Source organism: Lissotriton helveticus, chromosome 10, assembly GCF_964261635.1.
Source record: "Lissotriton helveticus chromosome 10, aLisHel1.1, whole genome shotgun sequence".
NCBI classification, from domain to species: Eukaryota; Metazoa; Chordata; class Amphibia; order Caudata; family Salamandridae; genus Lissotriton; species Lissotriton helveticus.
Genome location: NC_136071.1, coordinates 272,520,727 through 272,534,805, shown reverse-complemented (window position 1 = coordinate 272,534,805; position 14,079 = coordinate 272,520,727).

The following is a 14,079-nucleotide window of genomic DNA, read 5'->3' as shown; positions in this document are numbered from 1 at the left end:
TCAATGGGGGTATGGAGCACGGAAGTCATATGTGGATGTGACAGGGCCAGTGATACAAGGATAAACTTGTCATATTTAACAAAGTGGATATGTGTATGTACAGGGTATACACAAGTTGTGTAATGTAGGGTGCTGAACAGTGAAATGTGAGGTGTTGTATAGTTGATGAATGCTTTGTTTGCATCTGTTTTGGAAATTACAATCTGTAGAACTTAAGCAGAGTAGGGTAGGTTTGTGGTGATATGTGAATGACTAAGGACATATTCATTGACCAATGTAAGTGCCTTGTTGTGAGATGTGGTGATGTGTAAAGTGTGCATGTCAGAGTGGGCTGTGATGCTGCACATTGTGATATGAGTGCAGACCAAGACATTACTGAGGGCGCAACTGGTGATGAGAGTGGTCCATTTGACATATTACATTTGACGTCTGCTTAGGAGGTGATGAGTACAGTACATTGCGTGCATTTTATGTATGTGAGAGATGATAAAGAGTGGTGGTGTGCATGTGGGAATGGATGTGAGAAGGGAAGCGCCAGTGTGATATTGTAAAAATCGGGTTTGAGCAGTTTGAGTACAAGGCTGTAGCTTGTGGGGTAGTTATGCTCTTCCATCTAACTGCAACAGAGGGGCTTATTACGTGCTTGTGTCTATAATAGTTTTGAGAGATGAGCATGTACTTTGAAGTGGATGTGAGAGGGGTCATACCTGTAGAAGTAGAGTTCATGCAGGCCATGAGGTAATGTTGATATGTACATATGTATAGATTAGGTTTAAGTAAGAAGTCAAAAACAGTTGTCAAGAGTAAATTTGAAGATGTGGATTGCGTTGTCTGCAACGTGCTGTCTGTCAATGGATGTTCATGACTGATTGTTTTAATGGCCACTTTGAATACAATGTTAAATGCAAGAACTATTCACATCAAAGGACAAATTGGCTCCACCTAGCATTGCCTTGTCTGAGTGGGATGTGGGCATATGTGACAAGTTAATCTTTGAAGGTAGTATTAGTCAGTTATTGGTCATTCTTGACTTTGGATACTGCCCTGGGATTGATTTGGTGATTGCTAATATTGCAATGCTATGATTCCCAAACATTGGATGGGAGGAAGCCCCCTCAATTGAAAAGTGAAGGATGTGTGTCGCTGTTCAAGTTCAAGTTCAAGCATTTATAAAGCGCACTACTCACCCAGAGGGTCTCAAGGCGCTGGACTGGTGCCACCTGGGGCATACTACTCCAAAAATGCATCCCACACTTCCCAATAGACTACACACACATGGGTATTGGTGGCATTCTGCCTTTGAATGTCCGAGGTATGGGGACACCAAGGGAGATGGACTCATTATGATGATATATCTGGTTGTGGTGAGGAAAACAAATTACACTGTAAGCAAACACAAATGTGACACTAGAACAGTACACCCAGTTCCATAAGTGTTTGCGTTCTCAACATTTTGGAACCTCTAATCTGGTTTAGCAAGGGTAGCCCTTGTGTGTGTGTCAATGAGGGCTCCCATTGTGTCCATTAAATACTGCTTTAGAGCCTGATGGAAATATGTCTTTGTTGAAGGTCTCCTTGACATTTTCATAGATTTGGAGACAGTGTTTCAGTGACAAATGTGGACAAAGCAGACTTCATTGTGCACATATCTTTCATCCTCACAAGATGTACCCATATCTAACCCTGCACGTAGTTAGTGTAGTAGCGCTATTATTATTATTATTTTATTATTATTATTATTTAGGTTTTTATAGAGCGCGTAGTCACCCTCGAGTATCCCAGCGCTGAAACCTCGTACTCCTACAGGGGGGGGCAAGGGAAACTTCAAGTAGATCAAGGAAAAAGGAGGGTTTTGAGGGACTTCCTAAATCTTAGGAGGTTAGGTTCCGCTCTAAGGTTCGGGGGAAGAGCGTTCCATTTTCTGGCCGTGTTTACCGAGAATCTGCGACCGCCAAAGCGGGCTTTCTTCACCCTAGGGACAACGATAAGGTTTCCCTGTTCAGACCGGAGCGCTCTCGGTGGTCTGTAAGGGGTGATCCACGTGCTCAGAATGGGGGGGCCAGCGTTATGCAGTGTCTTGTGGGCTAGGCAGAGGGCCTTGAATGCGACTCTTTCCCTCACGGGGAGCCAATGAAGTTTTCTCAACGCTGGTTTGGCCGATGTTCTTGATGGGGTGTTTGTGAGCAGGCGGGCTGCGGCATTTTGGGTTTTTTGTAAGATCTGGTAGGTGGCTTCCGGCGCACCGAGGTAAATAGCGTTGCTGTAGTCTAGCCTTGCTAACACTAGACCTTGAATTAGCAGGAGACGAGACTGGAATGGTAGTAGGGGAAGTACCTTTCTGCATGATCTCAAAAGCCCGTAGCAGATGCCGGCAGTTTTCCTCGCCTGAGTCCTGAAGGTGAGGTCTGTCTCCAGCCACACTCCCAGACTCTTGACCTCTGTTTTGGGGGAGGGGGGGTCACCCATACAGGCGGGCCAGATGTCAGGTGGGAGACTCAAGGTTTTGTGGCCGAGGAGCAGGATCTCTGTTTTTGACCCGTTGAGCTTTAAGTCGGAGTCGCTCATCCATTGGTGGACGGTGGAGAGACAGTCACGCAGGTTGGAGGGTTTTAGCTTGGGGTGTGAGAGAGTCACCACCAACTGGGTGTCGTCAGCGTAGCTGACGATCGTGACTCCGAATGGGGCGACCAGCTCCTCCAGTGGGGCCATATACACGTTGAAAAGCGTAGGGCTCAGTGAAGAGCCCTGTGGCACTCCACACCGGAGGGGGATTCGGGGGGAGCGGCTTTCTCCTTCCCAAACTTGGAAGGAGCGTTGGGAGAGGAAGGATGTAAGCCATCTCAGCGCACTGTCTTGTATGCCTGTGTTGTCTAGGCGCTGGGCTAGGACCTGATGGTTGACAGTGTCGAATGCCGCGCTGAGGTCCAGGAGGACCACTGCCACTGATCCACCTGTGTCAATGATTTCCCTCGCTTTTTCTACGGCCGCTAGGAGGGCGGTGTCTGTCCCCTGACCTGGTCTAAAGCCGGTTTGGGAGTTTTTTAAGAGAAGGTTTGCCTCCAAGAAGTGGGACAGCTGTTTATTTGCAAGTTTCTCTGCGACCTTCCCTATCCAGGGGAGGAGCGAGATGGGTCTGTAGTTGGACAAGTCCGTGGGGTCTAGTGATGGCTTCTTCAATACACCTTTGACCACGGCCTCCTTCCAGCTTTGAGGGACTTCTCCTTGGGTAAACGAGGTGTTAATTAGGGCCGTGAGTCTAGCTACAATAGTCCGGGCGATGTTTTTTGTGAACCGAACGGGCACTGGGTCGCTGGGAGCGCCACTTTTCGTGGCTGCTAGGGTGGTTGCCACTTCTTCTTCCGTGAATGGTCCGAATGAGGCTAAACTGGGGAGTTCGGAGGAATCAGTGGGATTTTTTGACGTGAGGGTACATTCCTTTGCTGATCCGGGGGTGGCCTGATTGGTGGCAGGTAGGGAGGAAAGGATTTTCTTTATTTTATTATCAAAGAAATTAGCCAAATTGGCGCATTTCTCCTCGGCTGCTTTGGGGTCCAGGGATATCTGCGGGGGCGCTGGGACATGGAGAAGCTCTTTAAGGATGGAAAAAGTCTCCTTCGCAGAGCACGCGGAGTTCTTTATTTTTTCCTCAAAGAAGGAGCTTTTTGCGCTGTGGAGGGCTTGTTTGTATGCCTTCATGGCTGTTTGGTAGGCGTTTTTGTTCGTCGCCGTTTTATTTTTCCTCCAAGTCCGCTCCGTCTTTTTGCACTCCTTCCTGAGGATGTTCAGGGCCGGAGTGTACCAAGGGGCATGGTTAATCCTTTTTACATGCTTGAGGGCGCATGTTAGTGGGACGAGGCTGTCTAGGGGGTTGGTGAGCCAGCTGTTGAACTCCCTATCGGCGGTGTTAGGGTCAGTGGAGAGGGGACCGTCGGATTCCCTCAGCTTCACTTCCCATTCTTCTGGTCTTAGCTTGTTCCAACGTCTGGTTAGAATCTTGGTTTTCTGTTTAGGAACCGTGGCGGGCTGAAAGGGCCAGTGCATGGGGACCAGAAAGTGGTCAGTCCATGGGAGAGGGGTAGGGTCTTGTGTTTGAAGATTTTTAATGTTAGAGAAGACAGGGTCTAGGAGATGCCCTTTCTCGTGCGTGGGTTTCGAGTTCAGGAGCAGGAGGTCAGCTGACATGAGGTCTGCTTGGAGATTGCCGGCCGTGTTGTCTGCCTTGTCTAGAAAGTGAAGGTTCAAGTCCCCTAGAAGGAGGAAGTTGGGCGTTTCTAATGTTTTTAAAAGGATGTGGTCCATCAGCGTGCTAGAGAAATCACCTATCGCGCCTGGTGGTCGGTATACCAGCAGACCCGATAGTGAAGTGGTGGGAGAGATCTGGAGGGAGAAATTACCGTTTTCACAGTCCTTTACCGTGCCCTCGTTGATCTTGCAGCTGAAATTACTTTTATAGAGAATGGCGAGCCCGCCACCTCTTCCAACTGGTCTATCAAGGCCGCAGACTTGATAGCCGGGGGGGGTTGCGTTGACCAGGTCCGAACCGTTGCTGGGGGTCAGCCAGGTTTCGGTCAGAAATAGGGCATCTAACGAGAGGGTTTGAGTGAGGAGGTTGATCTCGTGCGAGTGTTTAGCTAGCGACCTGCAATTCAAAAGGCCCAGTCGAAGCATATGGCAAGGTTCCGTAGCTTTGTGGGTGTCGCAAAGGGGACATCCTGTGAACGGGGTGTCATCCTTGAGAATGAAGTCGCACTGAGGGTTTTTCTTAGTGTTCCAAAGGCGGAGGGTATCCGGGGAGTAGGATAGGTGGGGCTGTGATTTGGGCATAGTGACTGGTCCTAGGGCCGGCTGGGCCCGGACGGGCCCAGACGGGCTTGCCTTTGGCGCGCCTTCGGCGCGCTGCCGGCGCGCCCGCTGCGCCCGTCCGCTGCGCGTCCGGTGATTGCACATTTTTTATGGGTGGGGAAGGGGCGGGTGGGCGTGGCCTCGGGGTAGGCGTGGCCTGACTACCTCACCGTCAATGGCGGCACAATTGTTTGTATCCGCTTCCTACGTTGCAGCGAAAGGGTCGCTGTTCGGCGCTTCTATCGCCTGTGTTCCGTGAAGGCAGGGAGTGAGTGAAGTTTTAAAATGCAAAGAATGCGCAAGGTGAAAATACAAAAATACAATTTTTAAAAACAAGAGGTCTCCCGGCTTCCGCCTCAGGAGAATTACAAGGTCTGCTTGGTAGCGCTGAAGGCAGCGTATTTATACTGTGGAGGGCGGGTGGGCGTGGCCTCGGGGTAGGCGTGGCCTGACTACCTCGCCGTCAATGGCGGCACAATTGTTTGTATCCGCTTCCTACGTTGCAGCGAAAGGGTCGCTGTTCGGCGCTTCTATCGCCTGTGTTCCGTGAAGGCAGGGAGTGAGTGAAGTTTTAAAATGCAAAGAATGCGCAAGGTGAAAATACAAAAATAAAATTTTTAAAAACAAGAGGTCTCCCGGCTTCCGCCTCAGGAGAATTACAAGGTCTGCTTGGTAGCGCTGAAGGCAGCGTATTTATACTGTGGAGGGCGGGTGGGCGTGGCCTCGGGGTAGGCGTGGCCTGACTACCTCGCCGTCAATGGCGGCACAATATACGTAGTTACGCGAAGTGCACTTAGCACTACGCGAGCTACGTGTACCTACGCGAACTGTGTAGTCCACTGTGCAAAATGTTGTTTGCACTGATTGCACAGTGCCGAATGCATGTCCGCACTGTGCAATCAGTGCAAACCGCATCTTGCACAGTGCAAGCGGTCGTTTTCTGCAGCTCGACTAGATTTCAACTCGAGCGGCAGCATTCTCAATGCGGACATGTAGTTTCTCATCGCGAGCGGATGCGAGCATACGCGACCACTCACAATGAGAAATCTGACCTCCCCATGTTGAGAATCTTGCCGGGAGGTTTATTTTCCACACTCCCGATCAGTAACTTGATGTTGCTGATCGCAAACGAGGAAAAAGTCTCGCCGGGATGTCATTTTCCTCGCTCGCGGTCGCCAACTTGACGTTGAGGATCGCGAGCCAGCGAAAAATGAACGCTACGCTTGTTTGCACTGTGCTACCTGCAATTCATGTAGTGCGAAGTAGCGCAAACTTCGCAAACTACGCAAGCGTAGCGTAGTACTTTGACCAGGGTTACCCATATCCCCAGGCTTGAGGATGGCTATGTCAATGTTGTTGGAGAGCCACAGATTGAGCCACCCCAGCATCCTCACCTGAGCGGGTAGCTTATCTTACACAATGGGCTATGCACTAGACACACCAACACTGTTGGTGGATCCTACATCCTGAGACTTATGCGTACTCCTAGTACTCTACAGGACACAATCTGCACATTTAAAATGCGATTATTATTTTGCGGTACACACTATAGCCTGAGGAGATAGATGCTGAATTGCTGTGAATGACATTCTACCAAGATGACCGTAGATGTTTACAGAATGGGAGTTGTGTGCAGCGCCCCCAGTCCACACATGGTGACTGTTGCCTACATTGTTGTTGGCCCATGCTTCTTTCAAATCCAAGATAGATTTTGTCTACAAATATTTCCCTGACGACTGTGACACAACCACTTCTGTGTTGTTGTAGTCGGAGGCACTGAAATCAGTACTGAGTGGCTAGGACTGTGGACTGCTGTGCTGTCTTTGCCAATATCCTCTGGGCTTTACTGTACACAGACGCATCACAATGTCATACTATTGTGAGTTCATTGCAGTTCTGTTACCCTGCGATGTTTCAGTGTGTGTTGTTGTGGACTCATGCATTCACTTACATACAAATGTGTGGTTATGGCAATTCCTGGTCCACCATCAAATGTGTGTTTGTCCTAGTATTTAGCGGGCTAAGCGTACCTACCTGATGATGACATTCCCTCATTGGACATACACAATATGCTATGGACCCATGTTCGGATTGGGGTCACAATGGTGCTCAGAAACTCTGAAAGTAATTGGCACACAATCCCTGATCATCTCTTTTATTGTGCCATCTATGCTTTTACCAGTAAAGGGGGACTTCAAAAAGGCACATTACTGATGATCAAGGGGGTGGTGTGTAGGTTAGACTGTCCAAATGTGACTTGCCTCAAAGCAAGGCCTCTAAGTACAATGCAACCTCCCTGCACCTGCCCTGACCTGAAAGTGATGGTCGCGTGGGGGGAGATGGCACTGCCTCTGTCAAGGCACGTAAGGCAGTGCACCAAGGTGAGTATTTACCAAGGGCTTTCCCCCAGCCTCAATTTACAGCACAGCTGGTAAGCTGACAGGATACTGGCACCACATTGCAGTGGCCTGGTGGGGACTGTGGAAGTGAGTCAATCTCTTGATGTGGTTTACAATGGCCCAAAAACCGTGGCCCACAGGTGAGCCTGGTGCACCAGCCCATCGACCAATGCCCAAATGCCAGCAGAGCCAATACAAGCCTATGCAGAACACTTTCTGATCAAACTCAATGCCCATAGGGCTCTCTGGGCTTCAGCACCCTGTTGTGTGTGACAGCTTACCCACACACACAGACAGTCCTTGAGCTGCTGTAGGTGGCTGGCCTGTCATGTTTGCGCATCAGCCCGAGTATCTTACAGGTATTTTAGGCGATCATTTACAAGATGATAAGGCTTTGTTTGTTTTTCAACAGTCCCTAGAGCACCTGCATCCCTACTCTGCCCATTCCTCAAAGTTGCCAGCTACTTTTGCTGCAACAGTGTGGGAATGCATTTCCTGAAACTTGTCCTTTGTGTTTGTTTTTTTAAACATTCCTGCAGCATGTATTCCACCTGTAGATATTGAGGCACTTTGCATGAGCACCAGTTACATTTTTCAAGTGCACATTACTGGGGGGTATTAGCCCCCCCAACCCCAGAATTGCCTCTACATTGCTGGGGTATTATACCCCAAACCCCAGAATTGCATTTACATTGCTGGGGGTATCAGCCCCCCAACCACGGATTTTCATATTTATTGCTGGGGGCATTAGCCCCCAACCCCAGATTTGCATTTGTATTGCTGGGGGTATGAGCCCCCAAACTCCAGATCTTCATCTAAATTACTGGGGGTATTAGCCCACAAATCTCAGATTTGAATCTTAATTGCTATTGTGTGTGGCCACCTCTGCAACACCTCTTTTTAGCCACCGCCACAATGCCTGACAGACAAGCAAGTCTTTTTCTGAACTTGGCTTGTATTAGATTTCCTGAAAAGAGACCCCCAATATTCAAATTCTCCAATGGAACTAGCTCTTGTTTTTTACTAGTAGAATTAATGGATCCCCCAGGACGGAGGATTAGATTAGCATTTGCCAGAGGGAAAACCCAGAAGCAAAATTAAACACACTAATTAAATATATTCCCAAATAAGCAGGGGTTGAACCGGAGACTAAGAAGGAGGCAACGCCCCCTCAAGTTACAAGCAAATAAAAAATGGAGTTAAAAACAAATGAAAACCAATTGTCAAATAAAATGGAAACTAGTCAGGGGTATGGGTATGGGTATGCTTCCACAACCGCTTCATGTCAATAACTCAGGACAAGGACAATAGTCCTATGTCATTAAAAAGAGGGCACGCTTTGTTCGCCCCTCCAAGTCACAGATTTATTTTTAGATATTGACATGATAACTGAGATAGTAAAACTCAGAATATCAGATTCATAAGCAGTTGCCCAGTGAAGGTGTAGACACCATTATACCATGTAGATGACTTTAACATCCCAACATTTCCACTCAGATTATGAAGTCCTGAGGTAGGACAATTGTCGAGCTGCTGCATATGGATGGTTGTTACTCTGGTATGTCCTCATTACTATCAGATAGCCTATCTGTACCAGTTATTTGGCTTTTCAGAGGTCCGCCATCTTCTGCAGAATGGCTCACATGGGAGATCCTTGCATGACTTAGATTTATCTGAACCAGAATAGATAGAATGGATGGTTGAGATGGCACCTTTTGAACCGAACCCCAACAGGTGGAAGGTCTTCTTTCCTCTTTCGCCCTTCTGCTTTTGCCCAGTAGTGACTTGATACTTTGTTCCCTTCTTTCAAAAACATCTGGAAGAATCCTGGCAACACTGTAGGGTTATGAATGTTTCTTTAATTGCTGCTCTCCTCTGTTGTGCTGATTGCTCTTGCTTATTGTGTGCCTAAAGACAACTGAGGAATTTTGGGCTCTGTCCTCATATTTGCTATTGCTTTCTTCATTTTGTGCCTAGAGGTCTTGTAGGGCATTTCTGTTTTGTTTTCATGTCACGAAATTTGATCTGAAAACGTAATTGCTGTATTTGACATGCATGAACTGCTGGCCAGGGCAGTATTTAGCAAGCATTCTTTATCCCTGAAACTTGGAGCCTACCCCTGGATTCTTAAGAGCATGCATGGTTTTATGCATTAAAGAATCAAAAGAGCAAGAACTACTTGCGCCATCCTGCACTGACAAGGTGAGACAATGCAACTATTGTAATGGCAAATGAATTATGTAATTTACATTGGCTAACCCCTGTCACTGCATGAAAGCGAGTCCCCTGCTGCAGGATGTGTGTATTGTGTCTGCCTGATAGACTTCCATGAGGACCCTGCAGGCTTTTCTCATTGGGAGGTTGCGTTCAACTCACAGTGCTTCTCAAAGCAATTGTGTTGGGCTTTAGCCTTTGCACACACATTCCATCCGAAGCTGTTTCAAAATGTGCCTGGTATTTTTGCCATGTTATACTCCAGAGGTATAGTGCACTTCATACCCATTTATATTTCATGCAATATCCCTGTGGTATGGAGGCTCATGCACCTATTAGATGTGATGGTGCATTGAAGCTGTCGAAATGTTTTGGGTAGAGTGGCTATCATAGGACAGAGATTAAAATTAAGATTAAACTGGGGTAACAACTTCACAGGAATTGAGATATAAACGGGGACATGTCGTTTTAAAAAAAATTGCAGAAGTGGCAATTATCCGTTTCAACATTTTGACCCCAGCATATTAAGCACTGATGCATCGCATGGATCTAGGATATGTGCTTAATTTTGCTGTCACTTATTGTACCAATTATTGTTTTACTGGGCTTTACATTGTATTTGTGAGAAGTTGGATTACTGGTTGGCTGGGGTGTGATACTTGGTCAAAGAACAACCACAATGTCAGGCTACGTCACAAGCAACCCCCAAATTAACCTGTGCATATTCCCTTGGAAGCTTGGCACAGACCTGTCAGACTTAACTTAGTGATTCAGAAAAGGGGGTTGTGATGAACAGAGTGTCTGAATTAAGCAGACCACTCTTACCCAGTCCAAAGATCAGGGCTTGATCCATCACCGTTTTTTAGCTCACTGCACCATCCCTGCTCAGAACCTGGCTATATGCAAATTAGTCTGTTCCTGTCCCAGTGCATGATGGGAACAGGGCAAACCAAACTACCAAGCCAATTCTTATACTGGGAAGGAAACAAGCTTCCGGGGACCGGTTTCTGGCATTTCAGCTGTCGTCGGCCCGGCTTGCTTGAATCCTGATGGTGCAATGAGCAAGGGACTCACATCTGAGTATACCCTTCCACGCTTATGGTGGACAAAATGATTCAGAAAAGGGGGTGGTGATGAACAGAGTGTCTGAATTAAGCAGACCACTCTTACCCAGTCCAAAGATCAGGGCTTGATCCATCACCGTTTTTTAGCTCACTGCACCATCCCAGCTCACAACCTGGCTATATGCAAATTAGTCTGTTCCTGTCCCAGTGCATGATGGGAACAGGGCAAACCAAACTACCAAGCCAATTCTTATACTGGGAAGGAAACAAGCTTCCGGGGACCGGTTTCTGGCATTTCAGCCGTCGTCGGCCCGGCTTGCTTGAATCCTGATGGTGCAATGAGCAAGGGACTCACATCTGAGTATACCCTTCCACGCTTATGGTGGACAAAATGATTCAGAAAAGGGGGTGGTGATCAACAGAGTGTCTGAATTAAGCAGACCACTCTTACCCAGTCCAAAGATCAGGGCTTGATCCATCACCGTTTTTTAGCTCACTGCACCATCCCAGCTCAGAACCTGGCTATATGCAAATTAGTCTGTTCCTGTCCCAGTGCATGATGGGAACAGGGCAAACCAAACTACCAAGCCAATTCTTATACTGGGAAGGAAACAAGCTTCCGGGGACCGGTTTCTGGCATTTCAGCCGTCGTCGGCCCGGCTTGCTTGAATCCTGATGGTGCAATGAGCAAGGGACTCACATCTGAGTATACCCTTCCACGCTTATGCTGGACAAAATGATTCAGAAAAGGGGGTGATGATGAACAGAGTGTCTGAATTAAGCAGACCACTCTTACCCAGTCCAAAGATCAGGGCTTTATCCATCACCGTTTTTTAGCTCACTGCACCATCCCAGCTCAGAACCTGGCTATATGCAAATTAGTCTGTTCCTGTCCCAGTGCATGATGGGAACAGGGCAAACCAAACTACCAAGCCAATTCTTATACTGGGAAGGAAACAAGCTTCCGGGGACCGGTTTCTGGCATTTCAGCCGTCGTCGGCCCGGCTTGCTTGAATCCTGATGGTGCAATGAGCAAGGGACTCACATCTGAGTATACCCTTCCACGCTTATGGTGGACAAAATGATTCAGAAAAGGGGGTGGTGATGAACAGAGTGTCTGAATTAAGCAGACCACTCTTACCCAGTCCAAAGATCAGGGCTTGATCCATCACCGTTTTTTATCTCACTGCACCATCCCAGCGCAGAACCTGGCTATATGCAAATTAGTCTGTTCCTGTCCCAGTGCATGATGGGAACAGGGCAAACCAAACTAACAAGCCAATTCTTATACTGGGAAGGAAACAAGCTTCCGGGGACCGGTTTCTGGCATTTCAGCCGTTGTCGGCCCGGCTTGCTTGAATCCTGATGGTGCAATGAGCAAGGGACTCACATCTGAGTATACCCTTCCACGCTTATGGTGGACAAAATGATTCAGAAAAGGGGGTGGTGATGAACAGAGTGTCTGAATTAAGCAGACCACTCTTACCCAGTCCAAAGATCAGGGCTTGATCCAACACCGTTTTTTAGCTCACTGCACCATCCCAGCTCAGAACCTGGCTATATGCAAATTAGTCTGTTCCTGTCCCAGTGCATGATGGGAACAGGGCAAACCAAACTACCAAGCCAATTCTTATACTGGGAAGGAAACAAGCTTCCGGGGACCGGTTTCTGGCATTTCAGCCGTCGTCGGCCCGGCTTGCTTGAATCCTGATGGTGCAATGAGCAAGGGACTCACATCTGAGTATACCCTTCCACGCTTATGGTGGACAAAATGATTCAGAAAAGGGGGTGGTGATGAACAGAGTGTCTGAATTAAGCAGACCACTCTTACCCAGTCCAAAGATCAGGGCTTGATCCATCACCGTTTTTTAGCTCACTGCACCATCCCAGCTCAGAACCTGGCTATATGCAAATTAGTCTGTTCCTGTCCCAGTGCATGATGGGAACAGGGCAAACCAAACTACCAAGCCAATTCTTATACTGGGAAGGAAACAAGCTTCCGGGGACCGGTTTTTGGCATTTCAGCCGTCGTCGGCCCGGCTTGCTTGAATCCTGATGGTGCAATGAGCAAGGGACTCACATCTGAGTATACCCTTCCACGCTTATGGTGGACAAAATGATTCAGAAAAGGGGGTGGTGATCAACAGAGTGTCTGAATTAAGCAGACCACTCTTACCCAGTCCAAAGATCAGGGCTTGATCCATCACCGTTTTTTAGCTCACTGCACCATCCCAGCTCAGAACCTGGCTATATGCAAATTAGTCTGTTCCTGTCCCAGTGCATGATGGGAACAGGGCAAACCAAACTACCAAGCCAATTTTTATACTGGGAAGGAAACAAGCTTCCGGGGACCGGTTTCTGGCATTTCAGCCGTCGTCGGCCCGGCTTGCTTGAATCCTGATGGTGCAATGAGCAAGGGACTCACATCTGAGTATACCCTTCCACGCTTATGGTGGACAAAATGATTCAGAAAAGGGGGTGGTGATGAACAGAGTGTCTGAATTAAGCAGACCACTCTTACCCAGTCCAAAGATCAGGGCTTGATCCATCACCGTTTGTAAAAAGTTCAATCCGGGTCGGGGACAATCGATATTTGCCCGGCGGTATTGCCTCTGTGACCCTCTAGTTATTTAAATCAATGAAGAGGCAGGCGCTGGAGACTGGAAAGCAGGAAACAAGGTTTTTTATTCTCTCCGGAGGAGAACACAACGAAACGGACAGAAGGTATCGTTCTGAGGTGCTCTAACTGTATTCCTGAGGCCTGGCCTCTTATACCCACATTTATGACTTTATTGTAGATTACACATACATGTTAAAGCTTTGATGTACGGAAAAGACATTCTCGGAACTCCCCTTTGGGCCCGTTCCCACACACATTTACAGTTGAAGTCCCCACCCTAGTCACAACAGGTGACGAGCATCGCGCAGCTGGATAATCCGCCGATTCACGGAATGTGGGGGGTTTGATCGGATCTCATGGGGTGGGGGCTTTGATCAACCTGGGGATCCTTTGATGGGGGAAGCTTTCTATTGCACGGGGAGGGGCAAGGGATGGTATCGGCAGAGCTGGGTGTCAGCCTGGGAACGGGGAAGACAAAACGGGCACACGGGGAAAAAGGGGTTTGCATCTAAGGGCCGGAGATCATGAAAGGAGAGCAGGGAGGTGTCGCGCTGGGAACAGGATGAGGGCCTGGGGCAGAGCAGCGCCGAAGAGGGGTTTATGACTCAAGGCAGGTGCAAGCAGGGGGTAGTCAGCGTGCAGGCTTAGTGAAGGCGAAGGGCTATGTCAGGGGCCAGCGGCATGCAAAAGGGTCCGTTCTGATCGGGGCATCTTAAAATGGCGGGCGCGCACGACAAAAGTGTGGCATCAGGGGAAGAGGCAAGATGGCGCAGATAATGTTCACCAAACCGTACTAATTTTCAACAGTCCTCCCTTTAACATATTCAAGACATCTTGCTGGGTGTTTTCTATTTCGGTTCTACTGAGGTGGGCATGAGAAAGGAAACGGTAGGAACCCTAGATGCAAGAGTTGTAAACAATACATTTTGAGATTTCTAGT